Genomic DNA, 21,568 nt, shown 5'->3' with positions numbered 1-21,568 from the left:
TTGAGATTCTGAGAAGTCTAAAATATTTGATCTCATCTTTTGCGCGTGACCATCTATAGTGTTAACGGTAACAAGCCAAATATCAAAAAACCCCAAAGGTTTCTGACATTTAGCCTAGTTTATAATGCCAAAAAATCAGCATCATAAAGCAAATAATTACATTTTCTTCCTTAAAACTGCATGTTCTTGCTCTCACAGAACCCTGACAGCAACCATAAAGGGGAAGTTAAGCTGAGCTCTGATGTTCTGTAGGATGTTCTCTGGGGTTCTGATCAAGTGAACAGCAAGAATATAGACTAGGTTTGATGTATTTTCCAGTTGTATAGGTCATTCTCTATGCTAGAATTTAAAATCCAAGCGGTCATTGATCTTTAGCAGATACTACTGTTAACATGAGATGTGCATACATATGTGTGTAAAACAATAATTTAGGTATTATCATGTTAGACAACATGAACAACCAGAAGTTCCTGTTCACAACAACAGTAACACTAAAAAGTGAATACAATCTTTTTCATTAGTTCAGTGAAAGGAATATAGTCCACTAGCTGAACATGAAAAGGAGAAGCTGATGTTAAAGTACAGTATGTCTTGTTACCTGAGTTATCTATGTACAACTCATTGAAAGTTATTCCAGCCAAGTCTCATATGCACCTAGGATGAAATTATTTAACTACCCTTTGGCTTTACTCAAATGCAAAAAAAAAAAAACCAAAACAAAACAAAACATAAAAAATTACAAGAACCTAAGCTAAAGTTAGAATCAAGTCCAAAGAACGTTTGTATGGAATTTTGTAAAACCCTGATAAGATATTTTTATAAAGCAAAGTTTTCTTTCAGTGTAGTGTTTGTTTACAACTGTGGAGTTTTCTGCATGAAAATCTACTTGAATTAGAAATATGTCATGAGAATAACAAATATTTTATTGCTTCCATCACAATACAGTCCAGAAATTCCTGACACATTATCATATGCCATAAAGCATAATTAAGATCATAGCTTTATACCAAAATGTAATATGCAAAATTTAATAAGTGTGCACTTACTGACTGTATCAACAGTTATGTCATAGGGCTCATTCTTCCCCTTCTAGTCTTTAGCATTAAAAGTATATTTGCTGAAAAGAAAGATAAAGTGATACAATTCAGGCAAGTCAAAACTCAGGGAGGGAATATTAAACAGTTTAAATTCTAGTGATGACATAGCGTATCAAAGCAATTGTAGTGAGCTAAAAATATGGACAAAAATGAAGTCATTCTCAATGAGGGAAGAAATATAAAATTAATAATAACAACAATAAAAACAAACCACGAATCTCTAATTGAACAATTCCTTTCAAAAACTAAGCCAAAAAGCCAGTAAAAACCTTTGACTTGGTTTGCATATCTTAGAAGTTATCTACAGGCCGCTGGAGGTTTCACAAGGATAGTGTATTTATTTTTTCAAAAGACTGTAATCATAAAACCTCAGTAGCTGAAAGACCAAGAATTCAACTTAAAAAAAGGTCTTGTTGCCTTCTAACCATCTGTACATAAAAGCTATAGATACTACTAAAACTTCACACAGACATCTAAAAAATGTAAGAAGTACATACCTAAATAACGCTTGTTAATTTCTGATAAAAATACAAGATAAATATTTTAGAAATCTTGATTTTTATTTGGATGCTTAACAACTTTTTACCTTTCAAAATGCTGAGAAAATGGACTGGAAATATTTTAGATACCTGAGGAATGAAGCAAACACATTTGCAGAGCAGGTAAATTGTCCAGCAAATAAAGAACTTCTGAATGGAATGACTGAAAGAATTATCTGCCTAATTTACTCAGATCAAGAAAATGTGTGACATTTAGCAATCTGAAAGGGGGATAAGCAGATAAACAGCGATGTCAGTATCTTCTCTGGAAGAAGTTAGACTCCTTGTGGGTTGAAATGCTGAACTATGTGAAGTAGTGGTAAAAACTTCAATAGTCATGTGAGTTTCCTAAGAACTTCTTAGTGTTACATAAAGCTAAAGGGATAACCTTTATATTGTCCTTTTGTCTGCAATGAAACATCTGAATTATTTTTTCTTAATTTGAACTTCACAAAAGGAAAACATTTGTTTCCTTGAATATACATGACATTAATCATTATGAGATTACAGAATGATCACTGCAATCTTTATTTAATTCCAGATTTGTAAAATAGAAATTGTTAGCCTGAACACCAGTAGAATTTAAAAAAAATGAAGAATCCCCTGACACTAATCCTGCAAAAATTAGGACTGTAATCTGTGCAGTGCAACACTTTCAGTCTGCAAATCCTTGTAGTTTTAGCTCTACTACAGGTTGCAAATCATCTCTAATGACTGTAACATGGATTTCACGGCTATTAGACTAACTGCATCTTCAGCTGTTTCCTGGTAAACTATCAAGAAAATGCTTCCATTAATAAGGGATATATCACTTTATGGATATTATGATCTTGTATGAGATTTGAAAGCACTTTAGATTCCTTCAGAAAAATAGTCTGTTATTAGAATTAACTGGATACAATTATGACAGCATGAGAAGTTTTGCCCAATTCTACCCTTATTTGCTGCCATGTAAAGGTACTCTCAAAGTGCATGAATTTACCTTAGATTTACACTTAGAGGACATAAACTGCACTTGATATAATGACAACAGCTTTCTTCCAAAAGGAAGGACTGGACAGGAAGGACTGCATCTTGCCAAGTCCAGTCCAGATAATTCTACTCTCTGATGCACATGGTATAGCTGATGGGTAGTCAATATTATTTCCCATACATAAATTTAACTCTTAGGAATTTCAGCTTCCATGAAATTGGTGAACTGACTTGAACTGATTACTGTGCACACTTCTGAACAGTCCTGACTTAGTATATCTCACGTGCAGTGAATTCCGAGCTCTGTTCTAAACTAAGCCTGACATGTAGCATCAAAAAAATAGGCATAATTATCCTGATTTTGTGAAAATGCATTTGACTTGCAACAACAAAAGTGAAACCTTCAACTTATCTTCAAAGAAAATAATTTTTTTCAACTATCCGATTTACAGTCATGCACAAGTGACTTGGTTATTAAACAGGTTCCAATTATCAGTGTGCAATATATAATACAAGTGAAGAAACTTTGAAGAGAGACAAAAAGAACATATTGTGTTGGTAACCTCTCAAATCATAATCTTTCTTGTGTCTAAGATATTTTAACACAATTTTCATTGCTAGTTAACATGATTGCTGTCCCACAAAGGTCTTGCGGTGCCTCAAAATTGTCAGTGTTTTATTCCACTTCATCTTTAATCACACTAGGACAACTCAGCTGCTGCAGGAGCACAATTAATATCTATTTAAAAACTCATCACCTCACATAAACTGAAGAAATGCTGTCTGACAGCCTTAAATACATAACAGACCCTTCCAAAATATAACTATACAGGCAACAAGGTATGATTTGTTTCATCAGGAAGCATAGTTTCAATTGATATTGACAGTGCTCATTAAGTTTTGAGAGGCTACACACCTAGAATACCCAGCAGGATTTAATGTATTATTAATAGACTTCTTGATTTGAAAGTCTAAGACAATCTAGCTAAATATACAAACAAGAAAGTATATAAGAGTACCTCTAGTACACTTTGGACAAAACTGTGAGGAATCACTAGTTTCCATCCTTTATTCCTGATCTAGCAGATATAAACTGTGTATGTTTATGCAGCTGTGGAATCTTAAACTGATTTCAAAATCAAAAAAATGCTGATCTAGGTCAAATTCAGGCAAATCTCAAAAGTATTAAAAAGGAGGCTGTGATTAGACTTTCCAGTCCTGATTAATTAATAGAGAAATTACTGAGCTAATACTGCAATTTAGAAACATATTGATAATCATTAAGAAACAGTTTTCAGAAAGCCCTCAGAAATGTATGCTGTAATGATTAGTAAAAAAAATGTTTACAGTGTAATTTGTTAACTGCTATTTGCCTTCTGTATCTTCTTTCTTTGTATATATCAAGGTACATCTCAATAGATACCCTTAACAAGGTATTAGTAACTGCTGAGATAGGCAAGCAACAGTGCTATGACTGCCCAGGGAACATTCTTTTTACCATATGCACGTCAATGAAAAATGCCTTTATTTCTTTTCTGGAAAATCTCTTGGACTGTAAAAAGTAAGGCATGACTCTATTGATAAGCAAGTCAGCTTTTAAAATACTACATTAATAGCTAAGCACAACTTTTCTGAAAGTTTTATACTGTAAGTATTAAAGTGATAAATTTTTTACCATAGTAGAACCCATCTTATTGGTTACAAGAGAGATAAATTTTATTAGAACATGAGAACAACAAAATCATATGGTCTAAATACTAGCATGGAATTTGTCCTCAGCAAAAAAGAAAGGTGTTATGTTTCTTAAATCCAAATGCTAAACAAAATGTAATACACTTCAATACATAAACACACTTGTGAATAATAACAATATCTATCACGGTACCCATCGCGTTAAGAAACTTAAAAGCAGCGTGTATTACAAGGATATTGCAACTCTTATTTTTGCACAGAAGGAAGTCTGACACCATGTTATGATTTTTAAAGCAATGTGTTTGAGTCTCAACAAACCAGAATTTTATTTCCATGAAGCTTCATATAATAAAGCATTAAAATGAAGTACCTTTTCCCATTTTTGAACCCTTTTGGCTTTTACCACATTTCTGCTTCCCTTTTTTTTTTTTTCCTTGAGATTCATTTGGATTACTTCTTTAAATATTATAAATATACTTCATATTAACTAAAAGTCTGAACAAAATGTGCTGATGGAATGTTTTATGCCAAAACATTTTATTCTCCATTAAGCTATTAGCCTTGGCCATACTTGTAAGCACTGAAAAAAACATCAGAGTGCTGGCCTCTTGTCGGGAGAATACAAATGCTGATTGGGTGGAAACTTGGTCACGAGGTTGGTAAGAGGATTTTGGCTCTTATCTTGCACTCCCTTGCTTCAGCACTGGCACCTCACAGAGTCCCTATAAGCTTTGCAGTGCCAAATTTTTATTGTTGTCAGGAGATCTGATGCACTGAGTTTTTTGTACCACTTCTAATAAAAAGAAAGAGGAAGGAATAGCAAGAAATGTTCTGAGCTTTCTAATCCAGATCAAATAGGGGCTAGAGTCATTTTAACCTCCCAGTCTTACTTGGAACACCCTGAATAAACAATAGAGAAATGGTCATGAAGTCAAATGACAAACTAGGTATCTTCCCTACTGGGAGAATCATCCTATTGGATGAATTTCAGTGGTGCCATTCATCTGAGTAACATACCATATCAGGACTTCAGAATGTAGCATGGTTTTATGTTCCAGCAGACAAAAAGATCTGATATTTCAAAAAAACTATTCTCAATTTTTGAAATAAGAAAATGCTAGAAACTTATTAATCTTCCCCCCCCCCCCATTCTTTTATTTATAATTAATTATTGCATAGTTACACAAAGTTAAGCAAACTCCTCAGTTTTATTAGCTATTCACTCCTGGGTAGTGCAAGCAGCAGTTTATTTGAGTGTCTATATTTTTATTTTTTACTGAAATATTGAGGAGTAACTCATATTGTTTGACCACTTGTTAGTACACTTTAGTGTAGTTAGTCATATCCTAACATTGGGACACAGCATAATGATGTTCAAAGCTTTCATACCCAGAATATTCATTAATAAATGTTCTAACACTTAGAAATAATTTTCAATTTAAATACTATATAATTCCATAAAACAATGTCATTTGGTTGGCTGAAGTATACTTACAGTATATAACTCCCTTGCTGATGATTATGTGCCTTGGCCCTGACGATCTCAGAATTCAATAAGTGATATGGGAGCTTTTTATTTCTACGTCTGACTCTCAACCAAATTCTCTAGATGTATTAGACTGATAGATTAAGAAGAATTGTGCCATTTTATCTGCCTAAGAAATATCACAAAATATGGGATTAGACATTACTCAGTAGTAAAGTGCATACTGCATTTCTTAACCCTTGAAAAACAGGAGGAGACCTGGAAGAGAAAATGGAAAAATCTTCTTTCTAGATTTTCAAATCCATGTTTGAACTTCAAAAAGAACAGACAGGTGAGGGGCCTTACTCATTAGGTTGGACAATGCCTTCCATGCCTTGGGAAGCTGAGGAGCTGACACATGTACCTTATAGGGGGGTCATAAGAGCTACTGAAAAAGTACTTTTCAGATTTTAAAAACTGAGAAAGTGGGCAGATTTCAGTCCCTAAAATCTTATTTGAGGTGCAGAGAATGGTGATCTGTGTATGGTTTTACAATGAAACTCTCCTGTACCCTGAGAGATAATTAACTTCTATTCTGAAATCCAAACGGCTCAATGGAACTCAAAGGTATTTTAAAGAAGTTTGTCAGAAAGGAACTATATAATTAAAAATTATATTTCTCTTATTCAATTGTTCAAAATTTAAATCTGACAGAATTCATACCAAATGTTCAACTAGCTTCTTAATTATTAGAATACATTCTTTGAAGTTGTGAAAAATATTTTATCTCTTAAATTATCTTTATTATTGAAAATAATCTCGATATCTGTATTGGTTGCTCAGAGCTACTTCAAGTATTCATCACATTTTTTTTAATGAATTTCTTTTTCCTCATACAAATTTGAACTACTTATTTCTTAACATTAATGCTATGTTTATTCATTAAGAAAATGATACCTTGAAAAATATCAAAGATATTTTCCTATTACCAAAAAATAATAAAGAGGAGTGAATCTGAGGAATCTTTATTCTGATGTATTTCCAACAGATTTCTCTGTTGTTATTTTGTGTCTCAAAGATCATATATAATTAGTTTTAGAATATAAGAGTAAGACCAATAATATATGGTCTTTGAGACATAAAATAATATCAGAGAAACTTATGTTTTATTGTCTTTTACTGTAGGTTTTTTATTCCCCATTGTTTCATCATCAGTTGTTTACATAGGAGGCATTCCACATCTGTAATACACTTGGCATAATAATTTCGTATTCTTTGTGTTATGTGAAAAGTTCATCCCCTACTTCCTTGCAATTTTGGCAGTAATCATTTTGCTCCCATGTGACCAAAACCATCAATAAATAAAAATGACCTTTTCTGCTCATCTAAGATGTAACAAGAGCAAAGTATTCAGTCTATAAGCACTCAGGAAAAAAATCTTATGATCCACAGTATGTCTTGTGCTTTTAATTTTCATGACAGAATTGATTTGTTATGAGACGTTTTATATCTGCAAAAGGAAACCTTATTCCTTGCAAGACATCTATTCCTCTATCTCATTTGTTAAAATATGCTAAGCTCCCAATAAATTAGACAGACACATGATTTCATGGGTTAGTGAGGGTGAAAATGGCAATTTTAACACTGTATTGTAAATTAATGATGAAAATCTTTTAATACAAAACCCCCTATATGTACTAAAAGCTCCTCAGTGTCTACTGAAAACAAATTTATAATGACTATTAAGAGTAGTAATGAAATACTACCTATGAACAATATTGACATTTCTGTTTTAAAATGTAATGGTAGTTCAAGATAACCTTAAAGCAGTCTTTTTATAAGCTGGAAATACATGCATGAAGGTCTGCCTCTGTAGTGGATGTAAGAGTATTACCATATTAAATCAGATACTATTGCCGCAGGAAAGACCATGTTAGTATTATCTATGACTTTTAAAACTAAGTGACAACCTGATTTACATGGTATACAGCTTTATAGTAATTCCAGTTTAGTTAGGACCTTATCCTGTTTCCATTAAAGGCAACTTAATCTCTTATGGGAAGCTTAAAGGAATCTGGATGAAATGGCAAGTACTAGGATAAAGCTACAAGGTAGAAAAAAATCTTCAAAACAAATCTGAAATACATACTTAGCTCTCTGATGAAGCTTCAGTGCATACTCAAATGTGTATAAGGCATTATGATGACACTTTATATCTATGTCCTTTAAGGGTTAAATTACAGAAATATAAACGGAGAAGGAAATATATAACAATTTAAAATAAAAGATTACATAGAAATTAGGAAGAAAGAAATTATGAAGAGAGACATTTGAAGAACTGAGTAGCTACCTGGGTTTTTTCTATTCTCTTTAGCAGGTCTTAAATTACAGAGCTTCACTTTGACTTTCTTTAACATATCATGTCTCCCAAATATTCAAAGTTGATCACGGAGAAAACACTAAAGAGACAGACAACTCTCCATCTTACCAGCAGTTATCACTAGTCTGGTTTCTCCTTGGTTTTGCTGTGATGAAAAGTGTCACACTTTTAGTCGTTCAGAAAAAGTGCTAAAAATATGGAACTACAAAATGGCAATCAGGAACAGTCTATCAAATAGGAAAAGACAATATTTTAAGAATACATTAATTTGTAAATGGGGAAAAAATTATGTTCATTACAGTCTTTCAGGGAAATGGAAACAAATAAATGTGAAAAAAATATTTATCTAATGTTATAGTACAAAATCTTTGTATTTTTTGGTTACCTGACAGCTAGATAAAAGGATGCATATATATACATATATATATATAAAATCTATCTATCTCATATATATATAAAATATATATATTTGCATCTTTTAAATAAAGCATCTGAAATTTGCTTAATTTTTTTAAATGTTAGCACTCTTCAGTTTGTTTTGCTTCTTCTTGTTTCCTTGTGAATTAACTCTCTGTGAAGATTGTCATAAAGAATAGTGAGATACACTCAGAAGACTCCTAAGAGGGATAATCCAGGGTAGTCTTCCAGATATTTTCTTCCAGTCCTACTTACCTCACCTGTTGTCTATGTCTGGATGAGACTATTGGAATTCCTTCTATGAGACAGGTAAGGGTAGTCAACAACCTCTAAAGAACTGCCATCTCTGGTACAGTTATAAATCTCTGAAGTTCCTTCTGTTTATCTTAGGCAGTGTAAACTGAACTGTAGTAACTGAGATTTTTTTTCATGTGTTTTCAGTGATCCCCTGATTTTGAACCCAGAAGTCTAACACCGAGCTTAAATTTGTACAAGGCTTTGATAATCGTTTTGCCCTTCACTTTTAAGTTTAAAATGTAGATGATAAAATCACGCATCAGAATACAAAACGACTACTTTTTTGTCGAGAAGGAATTTGCTCCCCATTGTACATGCAATTTGCAACAATTATGCAATTTGCTAGATTGATTGTTAAACATTTGGAAGTGGCTACTTTACATGGAGGCCCAATTCAAAACAATATATTAGTCTTGGACTTCAGTTCTGTGGAAATTTACTGCACTTTAAAAATGGCTAAAGTAAATGCGATAAATGTTCACTTAAGATAAATGTCTAAGGAACAGAAGAACTGTAACAGCCTAAGGAACAGGAGAACTTGCTTTCCTATCCTCCAAATTATTTCCAATCACATTATAGTATACATGAATTTAGTAATCTTTAGTGGATGTCTAAAAAAAGTCCAATCTTCCAATAGCACGCAGCATAAGCTAAATTTTTAACAGCCACATACATCCACAAATTTCAACATCAACAAGTATCACAGGTGTAGTATCCACTCCTGAAAAAAAAAAACCTCCTTTTGTTTGTTTTGGATATAGGTCCTTTACCAGGTTTTTTTTATTCCTCCAATATTTAAATAAAAAAAAAAGCTTTTATCCAAAGTCTATCTGCTTGTCTATGTTACTCATGGTTACAGACCGCCATAACTCCCCCAGGTACCTTTTTTTCAGGAATTAATAGTAGACTTCCCTCTTCCATCAGGTGAAGAGTCATTCATCATATAAAAATAATTATAAACTTGATAGCCCCTACTGTCTGCACTCAAATCTTTTAGATTTTCACTATGTACTTGTGAGAGAAGGGGAAGAGAAACAAGAGAGTGAAAAAATGACAAATGCATACTGTCATCAATATATGAATAGAAAATAGATATACATAGTAGTATGGTCTCTGTTTCAATTTATTTTCCTTTTCCACTTATTTCTAATAATGAATTATCTTTTTTTTTTGACTGCTCAACAGTAATAGACTTTCCTATAAAATTACTGTGACTCCAAATTCTCATGTCTTAATGGAAATGATCACTACACTTAGTTTGCAAGTTAGGATTGTTTTTTTTCCTAATATGCATCTTATTATGTTCACTTCTATTGAATTTTATTGGCCATTTGTTGTCCTGTCACTCAGACTCAAAGAAGTTCTGCTGTTTTTCACAAATAAGCTTCACCTCTACTGCCAAAAATAGGTTTGCTGTAACAGCAAACTTTATAGGTACATTTGTGAACTTTTTCTCTTACACTGTGGCTGCTCGGTTCTGTTACACTCTTCTGTGGCCAATTTCATTGAAAATCTTTAAGAAATTTAACTAAATAAAAATCACTTGTTCTTTCACTTCCTCAAGAAACAGAAAGTTTTGTGAATATTTATAAAAAACTAAGTTAGTTATCTGTAAATAAATCACGTTTAAGTGAGTGTCACTAATTCTGTCATTTACTATAGTTTTACTAATTTACCAACTACAAATGTTGCCTATGCCTTCCCTGAATCTTTTCTAAAAAAAGTGACATCATGTTTGTCACTCTCCACTTGCATTAAATAACTTTTAATGAGGAGATGACACACAACTACTGTGACTCTGTTTGGAAGCCTTGATTAAATACCATTCAGTTCTGGTTTGTGCTAGTGTTTGTTCTGTTTGAACCACAATCTCTTCCATAACTTCTATTTCAGGCAGTTCCCCTGAGAATTTACCCACCAGGAGAAATTCCAGCATGAGAATCTTCTCAGTTTCTTTGAGAATGCTATTGCAAAGGGTTTATTTTGCTTCTGTGTTTTATCTCCTCTGAGGGTTTTGGGGTTTTTTTGCACTTTAATCATCAATAAATCCTACAGACTGCTGGAAGGCTTCCTGCTACTGACTTGTTTAACAAAGATTTATTAAAAGTGTTTTTCCATGTTAGCTGTTTCTCCAGCTCTTTTTGGCCTCCTTTAATGCAGTGTTTTTGCACTTAATCTGGCAGTGTTTCTAGTCACCTTACTTCATGTTTCATTTTTTTATTTAGACTTGAGCTCAGTTTTCTGAAGGAACAGTTCTTGTATGCAGTAAGATCTCCTTTCCTTCCATTTCGTCTCTCCTCTCTAAAAATTTTCTGTATAGGCAGTGTTGTTTGCCCTGTGTTTCCAATATGGCATTCTACAGCAGTCTCCATGCCATTGAGCCTAATTTTCTCATCTGCTTCTTAACAAGCTCTCTTACTGTTATGTAGTCTCCCTTGTAGCCTAGTAAATATCCAGACAGTATCAGCATCCAAGGTGTATAATCACCAAATATTACATTTTTTTCTATTTAGTAGTTAATTAGTGTGATTTGATTTTAAGATCTCTTGACACCTAATAAATACACTTCCATCACCACTGTGGCCAAATTTGTCATCCTGATGTTCCAGTATGACACTGACTGACAGTATTCCATCAAGTTTCCAATATGCCTGCTATATCAATTTCTGCATTTGGGAGCAAACATCCAGTTTCCTAACCTAATTATTTAATAATTTAGCATTCATGAAGAAGCATGCAAAATATAGTGTTCTTTTTTGCAAACTATATTAATAGGACTGTATTTTTATCTATTAAATTATTTACATTCTCTGACGTGTATGTCTTTTAAGCATACCAAATTTCCATGTCTTCATTAATAAGAAAAGCACCATTCTAAGGCATATATCTGTATCTATTTGCTGTTCCCTAATTTTCATGTAATATATATGGAATATGGGAACAAAATCTTGTAACACCTTCTCTTCACATGTATGCAAATTAACCAAACTAGAAAAAAGTACAGAAAGTCTTCAATGTTTAACAAAATAAGAAAATTAAGAAACATCTCTGAAAACTCTATTTTAATTTTCAAGTACTTCCAAAACTATTAGAAGCATCTGTGTGTGCATGTTTATCAGTATTTTGATAGCTTTCCAATCATTACTCTTTTAATAAAGCATCACACACAAATTATTTAGTAGCAGTAGACCAGAATAAGAAAATTAATTTTCCAGTGTCTTTGTCTATCTCTTCAAGGAGGAATGAAAACCTTAAGGGTAAGTCTTGCAAATACTGATATTTCTGCTTTCCTCTATTCTTCTTGTGAGTGTTGGAGCCACTTCTACCAAAAATTTAGGAGGAATTCACTTCTCTAAAGAATCAAAGGTCTTGAAAATATTTTAAATAGAAAGAAGACTACTTAAATAAAACCATAAAGGTAAAAGTTATGAAACCTTTTTCAAAACCATAATAGTTGTTTGCTCTTACTCGGCAAGCAAGTCACTAGGCTAATGACCTTGAGCCCTTGTTTTAATTTATATACTATACTAGTATAGGTCACAGTGGAATAGTGCCAATCATTTGCCTCTTATTTTCTAGTTTGCTTTCATAATAAAGCTAATACGTGACATCTCACAGATGCTAAAGCAATTTTAACAAATGTTCATGCATTTATAGTGGAAATTTCATATAGGCTGTCAAATTATATATTCAACAAGATTGTTTTTTAATAAAATGTCTGTCCTTATTAAATATGCATTAAAATTAATAAAGGTAAAAGATTATCTTCACTGAGAAATCAGGCTGATTTAAGTGTGTCTGACAAGGCTCTAGAAAAAAATATCAGCAACTCAATATGATGCTGCATACAGGTCAAAACAAATGTAAATACACACTAAAATGTGTTTAGAAAACAAATACATTTACTGAAAGAAACAGTTAATAGTTCATATAGGTTCATATCCTTCAACTAATATCCATAAGAAATGGAAACAAAACCAGGTTAGTGTATGTTAAGTGCAATTATGCCTCTGTTACATATCTTGCTATAACGTGATTCTTTAAATGATCTTACTACATCTCTAAAGGCAATTATTCGACTGCATAATAGAGCAAAATGAACTTGTAAAATATTGTTACAGTAGTTATAAATGGCATAACTGTCAGTACTGTACTGCTAATTTTGTCCAGGTAGTAATAATTATTTTACCTGAACAACATGGGTTTTTCTAGTACGCTAATACATTAAAACATTAGTTGTTAAAATCAAGAAACGAAATACTGTCATGAAGAATTAGTCCACATTTTAACCATTTTCTATAATCTGTTGGTTTTTGAAACATGTTGTACATGCACCATAGTAGATTCCCCTTCTATTGGGTCATTAACCACATCGTTGCTTTGGGATATACAAAGAAAGAGAGCTAATGCAAAGTAATTACAACAACATGACTTTGCTGATACTCTGATATTGACTATAAGCCTTCACATATGGAGCACATGTGCGTCATTCAGTAAATGGTTTCCAATTTATGTACCCACACACCATTGCATCATTATTAGAATATTTTAATGTTGTGTTTTCCATTCTGCTTTTAAAATGTTCACTAAATATTTTACATTTGCTGAAAGAAAGAAAAAGTAAGAAAGAAAGAAAGAAGGAAAAAGATATTTTCAGAGGTCAGGTTCTCTACTGCCTGTATTTGAGAAGATCAATATAAGAGATGAATTTACTTTCATTTCTTATACTTGCTGTAATGGTTTAACTCCAGCCAGCAACCCCAAACACGCAGCTCTTCTCTCACTTTCTCCGCACTGGGGTGGTGGAGAGAATCACAAGGGTAAAAATGAGAAAGCTCGTGGGTTGAGTGAAGGGTAGTTTAGTAAGTAAAGGAAAGAAAAACAAGAAATACATTCGCAGGCAGCTGTTCAGTCTTCTCCAGGAAAGCAGGGCATCATCATGTGTAACAGTGACTTGGAAAGACAAACATCGTCCCTATGAATGTCCCCCTCCAGCTCCCTCATTCTTCCACAGTTTTTTATTGTGGGGGACCACCAAACTATTTTATAAAATATCTGATGGTCTTGTGCAGGGCTAAGAGTTGTACTCGATGATCCTTGTGTGTCCTTTCTAACTCAGCATATTGTGTGATTCTGTGTTATTTGAGAAATAGATAAGTACATTACTTATTTTTAAGTACATTATTATTAAGTTCATTTACTTTGTAACTGGATAGCATTCTGAAGTAAGAATATTAGGCATCTGTCTACAAAATATTAAAAGAATGGGCTTTGATTAATTATAATATCTGAAATTAATTTTACTGTCCTTGCTAGCATAGGATTGAATTATGCAAACACATGGTGATATGGTTAGACATACTTACATGAATAGTTTCACTTCCCTAATTCTACAGGTTTTTGCCCATTCATTTCATAAATCAAGGGAATCGAAGAAGCATGTTTGCTGGTGAGCATGACTTAAATTTTGCATCAAAAATAAAGGTTATTAGTGTATTGCGTGAAAGTGCTAAGCTTTATTTAGTCTAAAAATGTTAAAACATAATTAATATTTATTGAAATTATTCTACAGGTAAAGAAATTTTCCATCCATTATAGGTTCATGTAACACAAAATCTTGTTATGAACTTAAAAGGGTTTTTCCCTAGCATCCTTAAATACAGTAAATATTACCTAGGGATTTAAATTCTCCTTCTTGCAGGCAGTTCATCCAAGACCTTCTGTAATATTCTTTAGAGGATTATAAAAACTTGCCCAAACACAGCACACGAATGCTGCCCAACCGAATCCTTGGACAAAAACCTTCATTTTGTTCTTAATGTGACTGTTAGAATATTAATGTAACTTCACCTTTATATTGGGATAAGCTAATTAGAGGAACAGTTGTTAAGCAGCTTTTCTTTGCCCAGCTCAGGCAAGTCTACGTGATATTCAGTTTATTAAAGGGTTATTAGTGAATCTGCCTCTGCTGTTTAGGGAAAGCCTTCCATCCTCTCACACTGTTTTTCCACTAACTTTATCTATGAATCATTTTTATCAGGTCAGGTTTAAATTGCATAGAAATCCTTTTCAGATCTTGCATTTGTGTGTGTTTCACCTTTATTTTTTTACATATAAATAAGATAGTGCCCCGGGCTTCAAATTAAAACAGATATAATAATTTTACCCAAGAATTTCCAAGGTATATGACACAATAATCCCATATGAGAAACTACTGAAACTTCCCATTCTAGTACCATAACATATAATTCAACATATATCTAATTTATGGATTAAGGAGAGGATAAGTTATTTTTAAAGTAAGGATAAATTTTTGCTTTTGTTTTGTCAGATGATGAATGAGATGATGAATCTGTACAAATTTTCATTGTCATTACCAACCAATAGAGTTTTGCAAGCATTTTTTTTTCTCTCTGTCATTTCACAGGTCTTAAGTTATCTAATAGGTTGCATACTTTCACAGAAAAATTGTTAGGGTACACTGAGAGATTTTAAAACTAGCAGTGTAATAGATCAGCATGACTGAATAGTTTTATTTATGGTTTTCATTGGTTCAGCATGAAATACGGTACATATTTAAATTGTATTCATTAAAGTGTCTGCACGTAAAATATTTAAAGTGAGACTAGAAAGCCCTCAACAGAAGTTAAATAGCCCTAGGGGAGGGGAACTATTGCTTGGATTTATTCAGCCTATCAATCTTAAAAATATCCACACTCCAGAAGAATAAAGTATGTCTATCAAACAAAATTCTATAAAGCTATATTAAAAAGAAAAAGAGTGCTGAACCTACATGTATTATTTATTGGACACTGATAGCCTGTTTTGAAAACCATTAAATTAATTAACAGAAAAGGTCCCCATTTTTAGTTTTTTCCTTTCTTGCCCTGCCCTGCCCAACCCTACTGCATTCACACATAGCATTTTTTGCTTATAAAACACACTTTCCTTCCTCTCTCTTGTCTCCCCACTTTTCAGACAGTCACAGAAAAGTCACTTGTTGCATTGGTTTACCTTTTAGGTATTTCCTAATGGTAAATTACTTGGAAAGATTTGATGGTGGTATGTTATTTTTACTCCTACTTGTCCCTAAAACATGGAGATCTCGTTAGAATGCAGAACTTTGAAAGATCTGGAAACATAAGATACTGTAAACTCTCCATTATTAATAAGGAAAAAACGATAATTTGAATTACTGGAAATAAAATCTCTATATATTAATAACAATTGAAACAATTATTTTTTCTCATTTTTTTTGCTTGGTTTTAATTGTCTTTTTTTTTTTACCTAATGAACAATATCTGTCAGAAAATTATAGTTATACTTTTCTGTATAAAGGCCTTGCTTTATACAATTTAAATTTTCCTTAAATTTAAATTAATTTTAAATTTTCACAATTTAAATATTTCTGAAATGTTTTGCTAATAGGATTATATATCTGTTTTGTTAGTTTGGCAAGTCATTTCTTGAGAGCACGATTTTAATGCAACTGAAACAAAGTAGGGCTAATTTTGCGTCAGAGTTATACACAAAATCTACAGCATACTAAAAAATTCCTTTGTCAAATTTATTTGGTATGTCAGTACAGAAAATTTTAACAATAATATTTTGCTTTGTATTCTAGGGGACAGTGGCAGACCTGAAAGAAATACAGGAAGTGTAAGATTAAGATTTTACATTTACTAGCATGTATTGGAAGTAACTTCATTGAACTTAAAACCACTAATCTGAATTTGGAAAGATTACTGTAAAGAGAAAAAACATTCAAAGAAAACTGGAAAAACTAAGAACTTTCCTTATCCCATTTTCAAGCTGGCGGATAGGTTTAGTTATTTCCTGAGGAAAAAAAAAAGAAAGAAAAACGAGGCTTATCAATGAAAAATCTATTGTGTTTCCAAGCATCAGTGATTCAGGACCTTGGAAATAAAACAGATGATCTGCCTTTTGTGTACAGTGTTTTCAAAAGTTGTGTCTGTTGCTCTTTACTTTCATTGTAAAATGAGAGTAAATCCTTAACCAGGGTTTAATTTATAAAGTTTGAAGAGGCCCTGCTGACTGCCTCTGATGGGCCTTGCAAAACTGAAAGTATCTATCTCCAGTTGACCCCAATGTTTTCCCCACCCAGTTTTTCTCAAGCTAAAAAAGAGTATATTTTCTTAACATCAGACTGAATAAAGGAAATGATAAGTATATTTTCTGAAAATACTTTAAGAAAGTTATTATAGATTGATGGTAGTTGGTTATAGGAATAAATTTTTGGCAGAATTTACCAAATACCACGATTAAGTGGCTGAAAAGCAGTGTTGCTTTAAGGGAATTTAGATGTCTGCATTAATGTGAACATGGATATGTATGAATACTGTATGAAAAAATAAACTGACTACTCTTTTGGGACAACTAAATGTTTGCACAGGTTGCTACCTAGTGATCACATATGCAATCTGATAGTGTCACTGGTTAACCTATATGGCTATTCTATACTGCAAGAAATTAACTACATTTTTCCCTTGGATGCTGGAAAGTATTTTTCGATTTCATTTCAGCGTATTTCATTGTCTTGCATGTTCACAGAAACTCTTAGCAAAAGGAACATCCTTAAAGAAGTTCCATTTCTGCCTTTACTCCCAAGATTGCAACCCCTCTGCCCTTTGATATCACCTAGGTATCTTCAACATTCATATAATTTTTATGGCAACATTGCTTATATCCTCCATTGTACCATTTTTACCATTTCTCAAAAAAATAATTTTTCTGTGTCATCTGTTTTCTCCCTTACTATTAAGTCTCTTTTTGCTGCAGCAGAAACAAGTGTTACCTCTCTTTTCTCTCTGTGGAAGAAGAGTCATGACAGCATCAGCATTTATCTGAGGTAATAAAAACATTTTGTTGTTTTAAAAGCCTATGTAGATACAATCTCTTCTCAGTCTGGGGAATCCCTATATGTGTTAAGCACCAAACTACCAGAAATATTTCTTCGCTGTTCTCTTTGCCTAGCACAACTAAACAAGATCACTATAGTTTGATCCTGTATACAGTTCTACCACTTTTGACTCAAATACTCCTCCTCTGTAATAGGTTTATTCTATTTATTTAAGAAACTGATTCCTTTTCTTTTAAATTGATCAGAAAAACAATTGTCTTTCTGATCTGTAACATCACAATATGATTTACCTATGCTCTTTATAATTCTTGCATCTTAAAGACATGACTTTAATATGCTTATTAATAACTATTTCAAATCCTGTATCACACTCTAGTTGAACTGAATTTTGTCACATGAATTTTGAAAAACTGCCATTACTTTTTCAGTAAACCCCTTTTGATACAACTTTATACTTCATACTCTTGTATGCCCTTTTTCTGTCAAAATAGAATTTGATATAAATTTTTTGAAATAGAAATAATGTTGAGAAGTTATAATTATTTTTATTTGAAACAACAGTTGTTAGCAAATTTGTAACAAAAACTTTTTCTTTTTTCTATAAAAATATTTTTTAATTTATTTTTAAGTAAAATTTATAGAACCATATAAAAACACATAACTTTCCAAATGGTTTTCTCTACTTGACTGTTAAAATTTGAGGTATTATAAACTTTCTGGAAAACTATGAAAAACGAGATGTGTAAGTTGCTCTGTTTCATACAAATGAATACAAATTGCCATATTACATCTCCTACTCTACTCAGATTGTACCCAAAGTAGTGTCCAATTCTGGTACCTACAATTCAAAAAGATATATACAGAACTGAAGAGGATCCAAAAGAGGACCACAAAGGTGATCAAAGGGCTGGAGACCCTGTGCTACAAAAAAAGATTGAGGGATTTAGGGAAAAACATCTCATGGGGACCTCATAACAGTATTCCATTACTTCAAGGGTGGCAACAAAAAGGACAAAGTTCTCTTTCTTTTTGTTCTCTTCTTCACATGAAGAGAACAAAGGGCAATGGGTCCAAGTTTAATCTGGAGAGGTTTTATCTCAGTATAAGAAATTTTTTCTTTTTTACAGTGAGAACTATCAATCACGGGAACAACCTCCTCAGGGATATAGAGTCCCTATCACTGGAGGTTTTCAGGATGCAGTTTGATAGGGTGCTAGATAATGTCGTCTAGACTACATTCAGACAAAAGATTTGACTAGATTTTCTTCTGAAGTTTCTTCCAACATGGATTGTTCTATGATTCTATGATTATACAATCATACAGCTTGATATTTAAAAAAATTCTTAAGTTAGAGTAAATGTTTTAAAGGAATAATTAGAAGAATACTTTGTAGTCGACTTTACAGACCATAAAATTGTGTTATAAGAACCCCCACCATTTATACCTTGTGAAGAAAGAACATGGATTAACCGAACAGTCTTTGCAAATATGCAAACATGAACATTAATATACTTATCAAAATCAAGAGGTGCTGAGGGTAGCTAAGCTTTGAGTATGCATCCCTTCTATCTGTTTATGAGGAGTGGCTACTAAAGAAATGGATATTGCTTTTCATACTGTAGGACATAATTCAGCCTTTTTATCATTAGGCCTCAGGAAGTAATGTACTAGTGAAAAGAATACATTAGATTCCAAGAAAAGAGTAGTTAGTCAGGAATAAGAATGTCATATTTTGAGTTAGTACCAAAAAATTAAGTATTGTGCTGCCAAACATATATGAAATATATAATACATATAGCTAATAATATGGAAATGTGAGTTTAGACAGGTACGATAGATCAATCCCCAAATATAATCAACAGTTGAAGATGCAAGTGTTGCTTATCAAAAAGCATGTTCAGTAGAATATCTACACACTTTAGCTTTGGTGAGTCTGTATTAGTTTTTCATTTGCCATTGTTTTCCCCAGTTTTCCAGATAAACGGAATCTGAAATAACAGTAGATTTTTTGAATTTCATTACAGTTCATAAAACCTTCATTCTCTATCAAACATTTTGTTATTTATTCAATTTAGAAAATTATTCTGTTCTAAAATTGCCAAGGATAAAAATCTGTGATGCATCAAAGGATGTTTAAGAACCAATACGCTGAGGTTACAAAACTGATTGATATTATATCTGAGTTTTATTTGATATTTTGTTGAAGTAATGTGACCTATTTGTTGTCATGTACGACAAAATGAAATAATTTCTAATATGTTCTTAGTAAAATATTATATTTCACAATGTTGACAGAAAGGCTACATAATTTTGAAATAAAAAGTAGGTAATGATTTGTACAATGTGGAGAAAAAAATTACAGGACTTCAAGCATTAGAATGCCAGTAAACAGAAAGACAGCCTTCATGCAAATATACTAGATATTTCAGTAGATTATTCCTGAAAGACAGAGTGTTTCCAGTGTCCTGGAAGAAACTTTATATGATCAGGTCATTTGCAACTAAAATTGTTCTAATGCATTCCTCTGACTTCTTATCTGTCATTACCCCCAGGCTCACAAAGCTTTCCAGCCATGCAATCTTTTGTATTACTTTAATCTTCTATCTCGCATTTCACCACCATTTGTTAGATCTTAAATTTTTTCCTTTCATATCCCCGTAAGCTGCTTGTTTGTCCACTCCAGAATAAAAACCTATATCCAAGCACTTGTTAACATTTTGTCATGATTGTTTTAGTCTTCTCCTTGCTGAACTCCCTTCTTTCATTCTGTTAAAAACACCAACGGCGAAGTTACTCTTTGACTGCTGTTTTGATCAGATTTGGCTTTTTGTCAGACTCTCACCAGCATTTCCACACAGAGTATGTCATGTTCAGGCTCCTAATGTTTTTTTTAGTTTTTAGTAATTTATGGGTTTGGCCTTTTTCTTCAGCATTGTCTGGTTTTACTTCTGTAACTCCATGCACTGCTTGCATCCCTTTACGTTTTGATTTAAGTCTTTGCCTTCTCTGCTGCTTATTCTACCTTTAGTTGGTCTGCTAAGATTTCAACCTTTTCTTTTAAATGCAAAGTGCTCTTTCAGAGAAAATGTACATATGTAAAATCTTCTTTTAGAGAAATTCTGGTTGTTATTACTAATCAAATATAACAAAGGATGGCCAATCTGACATATGTCTACAATGAGGTGACTAGTGGATGACGAGAGAGCAGTGAATGTTTTTTTATCTTGATTTCAGTAAGGCTTTTTACACTGTCTTCCATTTCTTCCTGATAGAAATATAATTAAATTAGGTCTAGATAAATGGAAAGGGAGGCGAATTGAAAACAGACTCAACTTCTGGGCTAGTGACAAAATGTCCCTCTGGAGGCTAATCTCTAGTGGAGTACTCCAGAGGCTGATACTGAAGCCTATGCTCTTTAACATCTTATCAATGACCTGGACGATGGGACAGAGCAAAACTCACCAGGAGTGTAGATGATAGACCAGACGGGTGTGCTCTCAGAGGTATGGTGACAAGCTGGAGAAATGGACTGAAAAGAACCTCGTTCTGTTCAGCAAAAAGGAATACCAAGTCCTGCTCCTGAGGAGGAATAACCCAGGCATTGGTATATGCTGAGGAACGACCAGCTGGAACAGAGCTTGCCAAAGAGGGATTTTAGGGTCATGAAGCTGTTGCAAAGAAGGCCAGTGACAGCATTAGGCAGATGCGATGGGTTGATTTTGGCTGGCTGCCAGGTACCTACCAAGCTGCTCTATCACTCTACTTTCTCAACTGGACCAGGGGTGGAAATACAGGGGGAAATGAAAAAGTACACAGATTGAGATAAG

The sequence above is a fragment of the Chiroxiphia lanceolata genome, chromosome 1, assembly GCF_009829145.1.
Source record: "Chiroxiphia lanceolata isolate bChiLan1 chromosome 1, bChiLan1.pri, whole genome shotgun sequence".
Taxonomy (NCBI): domain Eukaryota; kingdom Metazoa; phylum Chordata; class Aves; order Passeriformes; family Pipridae; genus Chiroxiphia; species Chiroxiphia lanceolata.
The sequence above is the reverse complement of the archived record's forward strand: the minus strand, read 5'-3'. Positions refer to the sequence as shown.